The following is a 5,274-nucleotide window of genomic DNA, read 5'->3' on the forward strand; positions in this document are numbered from 1 at the left end:
GGAGGGAGGGAGGGAATTGAAGAAAAAATAGCATACTAGCTATAATTCTCATAGACAGATGACCATCATTGGCCCATAAGACAAAGACTTTTCCCTGCATAAGGAGAACTGGCCCTTTTCCCAGCTTGCATTTCTTTATAGAGTCAGCCTAAGTCATGCCAAAGCATCCACACTTGGATAGCTGGAGCTATTGTGAGGATAGAAAGACCAGAAGAGGGTTAACTAAAGAACCATCTCCAGAAAGTTATCTTTGAAAGTGACATCCCATTACACAGCTTAAAATTACATGAGAAAATGGTTATTATTAAATAAAACAAATAGAATAAAAAATTTAAATTGGGGGGAAAGCGCAAAGATGAATGATATTTTATGATTCTACATTTGTCACCTTTCTATAATTCATTATTATAAATAAAGGCTAGGTCAGAACTACCGACAAGCCAGGCATGATAGCACAGGATAAAACCCAGCATCTGAGAGGTGAGAGCAGGAGTGCAAGTTCAAAGCCAGCATTAGAGTATACAGCAAGACCCTCAAAAAGAAAAAAAGAAAAAAGACTGCAAACAAAGCATACATTACTGAACTATTTCTACGTTAACTCCTAGAAGTAAAACAAAATAAGTACTGGATCAGACTGAGGGTCAGCCATAACTCAAACCTTTTGAAAAAGAAAATCATGAAGCAATGATTCCAAGGACCATGAAAAAGTCTGTAAACCTCTATTTCTTTAAAAAAAAATAAGCCCAACATGGGCAAACTTTGATTACAGGAAAGTAAGGTGATGCTCAAGTTGCCAGTATGACAAGAAAAAGAAGTCCCTAAGTCCAGAAGCTACCTTGCTGCCACATACCACACTATCCTACATCAGCTACAGCCCAACCAAAATTCTCCCCCTAAAAATTCCAACTCTGCTGGCTGCTTACTCATGATACATGCTTGCATTTTTCACATATTTCTAACTTACTATATCAAAAATGAAACTCTTCACCTTCCTCACATACATATTCCTTACACTGTCTTTTGCATCTTAGTTGATGGAAACTCTCTCCTTACTACATTGTTCAGAACAAAAACCTTGAAGCAGCTCTTGATTCCTTTTGTGACCCCCCCCCACACTTCTAATATGTCAGCACTCCTAGGGGCTCCCTAAAACTATACATGGAACCTGTTTACTTCCCACTTTATCCTTTCCATTCTACACTATCATAGACTGTCAATCGAAACGTAGTTTTAAATTGTTGCACTGGCCTTCTGTTATCCTTTTCCTCCTGTATTGGAGATTAAACCCTGGGCCTTGAGCATGCTAGGCATGAAAGTGCTCTACTACTGGGCTATATCTTCCTTTTTCCTCAATTTTATTTTAACACAGAATCTTGCTAAGCTACTCCATTTGACGTTGAATTTGCAGTCCTTCTCCCTTACCCTCCTGAGTAGCTAGACTTAGAGAAGTTGACAACACCTGGATGCTCTGTTTCTTCTGGCCTTGTCACTCCTGCACCCTTACTACAGGAGATTCCAAGGATATAGCTAAAATGATCCTCTTAAAAAGGTCTGATCGGGGGGCTGGAGAGGTAGCTCAGCGGTTAAGAGCACTTACTGCTCTTGCAGAAGACCCAAGTTCAATTCCCAACACCCACATGGTGGCTACGAACCATCCTTAACTTCAGTTCCAGGGGAATCCGAAGCCCTCTTCTGACCTCCACAGCATTGCATGACATGGGTGCACTCACATACATGCAGGCAATACACTCATACACATAAAATAAAAATAAATTAAAAAATTTTTTTTAAATGTCTGATTGGTCAACCCTGTGCTCACATCACCTCTTGATTACTCACACCCTCACTTCTGTTCCTATTACACTGACTTACTTTGACTTAAACCATGAGGCACATCCCTGCCCCAGGGGCTCCATACCTGCTCCTACCTCTTCTGGACATGTTCTTCCTCCAGGCTATTCATTAAGGCTCTAACCCTTTTAGGTCTCTACCAACTGTCACTTCCTCAGTGAAGACTTTTCTTGACCACAGTATTTTAAATTTTATTCCTCTAATACTCTCTTTTCTCCTTTCCTATATTATCCAACCATGTATCCCTATGTAATATTATGTTTCTATCATTCATTTTTATGGTTCTCTCTCCCCTCACCACTACATGAAAAGTATATGCTATAGTTCTATTATATAGAAGAGACTGATATATTTTATGATTCTCTCCCCCCTCACCACTACATGAAAGCTATATGCTATAGCTCTAGCATACAGAAGACTGATATAAATATATTAGTATAAATATATACCAAATCAATTTTTTGGTCAACTTCCTCTCAGAGCCCATATCCATACTCTGGAGTAGTTTCTGTGCACTGTCTTTCTCTTAACTCTCTCACTTAATTCTATATTAAAATATCTTAATTAAGGGGCTGGAGAGATGGCTCAGCAGTTAAGAACACTGACTGTTCTTGCAGAAGACCCGAGTTCAAATCCCAGCACCCACATAGCAGCTAACAACTGTCAGTAACTCCAGTTCCAGGAGATCCGACAGCCTCTTCTGTTCTCCGCAGGCACTGGACAACACGGGTGCACTTACCTACATGCAGAACTCCAGTTATCCGACAGCCTCTTCTGTTCTCCGCAGGCACTGGACAACACGGGTGCACTTACCTACATGCAGGCATAACACTCATACACACAAAATAAGAATAAAAAAAAATCTTAATTAAATCTTTAATCTCTTCAAAAAAAAAGTTTTTGAAAAAGGCTCTGGTCCCTCAGCCACATTCTTATCCTCCATATTACACTGTTATAAAACATACTATACATGGTTATAAAACATTCATTTGGGGGCTGGGGAGATGACTCAGCAGTTAAGAACACTGACTGATCTTGCAGAAGACCCGGGTTCGAATCCCAGCACCCACATGGCCACTAACAACTGTCCATAACTCCAGTTCCAGGTGATCCAACAGTCTCCTGTTCTCCACAGGCATTGCAGGACACAGGTGCACTTACCTACATGCAGGCAATACACACACATAAAATAAAAATAATAAATTAGAGTAGGACATGGTGGCACACGCCTTTAATCCCAGCACTTGGGAGGCAGAGGCAGGCAGATCTCTGAGTTCAAGGCCAGCCTGGTCTACATAGTTCCAGGACAGCTGAGGCTACAGGGAGACCCTGTCTCAAAAAGACCAAAAAATAATAATAATTAATTATTAAAAATAAGACATACATGTAAAAAAAAAAAACAAAAGTTCAATCTTTAATGAGAAGACCACAAAAGATGAACAAAACTGATCAGGTATATTTGAAATGAAACTCACTCCTACATTGTATTGCACTCAGAAAAGTCAATTCTAGGTAGGTTGGATATCTAAATATAAAAGTAAGATAATGAAATTTCTCGAAGATAATATAAAGGAATGTCTCTATGACCACAGAACAGGGAAAGAGCTTTTTGAACAAGATATAAAAAACTACAAAGGGAAGATACTAAACTGTACTACATTGAAAGTAAGCTATTCACTAAAAGAGATCTCAAAAGAATGAAATGGAAATCCATAGAATGGAAAAGATATTTGCAATGCATGTGGCTGATCAAGGGCTTACATCTAGACTGCATAAAGAACTCATAACTCCATAGAAAAAGGCAGAAGATTCAACAGAGCATAGGCAAGAAATCTGAACTGGTACTTCACAGAAGAAAATAACCAAGTGGCCATTAAACAAAAATATATGAAATGCTGTTTAGTATCTTCAGTAATGAGAAGAAATATAAATTAAAACAAAAAAGAGATACCAGGCTGGCCTTGAACTCATAGATACACCTACCTCTGCCTCCTAAGTGCTAGGATTAAAGGCGTGCACCACAACAACAAGCTCAGACTCTATATATTTTATGTAGTATTTACATATTTAACTATAATTAAATCTAGATTCTGCAGAGGAGAGAAATCATGTCAAGCCTGTCTATTTGTTTTGAGGGTTTTTTTGTTTGTTTATTTTTAAGACAGGGTCTTGCTATATAGCCCTAGATAGCCTAGAACTCATTTTGTAGACCAGGCTGACCTTTAACTCACAGAGATTCACCTGCTTGTGCCTCCTGACTTAAGTTAGGATTACAGGCATGAGCCACCATACCCAGCCTACTATTTTTGTTTTTGAGACAAGGTCTTCATACATACCACAGGCTAACCTGGAATTTCCTATGGAGCCCAATTTGCCCTTGATCTTACTATTTGGTCAAGGTTAGTACTCAACACATAAAATAAAAATAATAATTAAAATATTTTTAAATATTTTTAAAAAAAGAAAAGGGGAAATTAAAAAAGAATAAGAACAGGGGGCTGGGAATGCCTCCGGACCGGCCCTGCCCTCACCTCTCTCTGCTCCCCCGGACCTGCACCACCTGCTAACTCTCCTGGCCTTCTACCCTATCCACAGGCCTCTAGGGGTAGGTCCATCGCGTAGCCTTCCCCGCATTGACTCCCCCGGCCTCATTAGCCCTTCCATCTCCACCGCTGTTCTCTGCTCCTGGTTTGGGCCCTGCGCCATTCCTGGTCTTGGGTCCCTAGACACCTGGGGAACTGGTGCTGCTTCTTGATCGTTTTCGACCAGGCCAGCTTGGTGCCTTCCTTGGGCCCCAGGGGCACTGCTTCCACGGGACACGGCCCCGCCCTAACCTCTCCCTGCTTCCCCAACCTGCACCACTGGCTAACTCTCCTGGCCCGCTCTCCTGCCCTCAGGCCTCTCTGGGGGTAAGTCTACCATGCAGCCCTACGCCCCTTGACTCCTCCAGCCGCGCTCACCCTTCTGTCTCCCCCGTTGTTCTCTACTCCTACCTTGGGCCCTGTGCCATTCCTAGTCTTGGGGCCCCAGACACCTGGGGAGCCACTGCTGATTCCTGACCCTGTTCACCCCCACCAGCTTGGTGGCTTCCTTGGGCCCCAGGAGCACTACCTCTAGACCCGGCCCCGCCCCCACCTCTCTCTGCTTCCTGATCCTGCAACACCCGCCAGCCTCTTTCTGGGGCTCCAAGGCTTACCTTGCCTCTCCCTGATCCTTTGCATCCAGTACAACCCAACTACTCAATCCACTCCCTGGGAAATCTTGGGGCTTATTCCCACCCCATCAACCTTTGCATCCCTGCGTGGCACAGCCACAGCCAGGGTCTCAGTTCAGTCCAACACCCAAGTTCCTGAGGCCAAAATCATTCTTAGAAGATTCCAGACCCAAGGAGAAAGTCTGAAAACTTCTGACCCACATTGGAAG

At 42.4% G+C, this 5,274-nt stretch overlaps 1 protein-coding gene across 1 annotated transcript in view; it reads right to left on the reverse strand.

Annotated features, from left to right (window-relative positions):
- The window catches only part of Ankrd42 (ankyrin repeat domain 42), a gene marked incomplete at its 5' end in the record, with an annotated part of 81,477 nt that overhangs the window by 41,986 nt on the left and 34,217 nt on the right, over nt 1–5,274 (reverse strand). The gene's annotated exons all lie outside the window — the stretch shown is intronic.

This window comes from Nannospalax galili, unplaced genomic scaffold (assembly GCF_000622305.1).
Source record: "Nannospalax galili isolate Female #2095 unplaced genomic scaffold, S.galili_v1.0 scaffold278, whole genome shotgun sequence".
NCBI lineage: Eukaryota > Metazoa > Chordata > Mammalia > Rodentia > Spalacidae > Nannospalax > Nannospalax galili.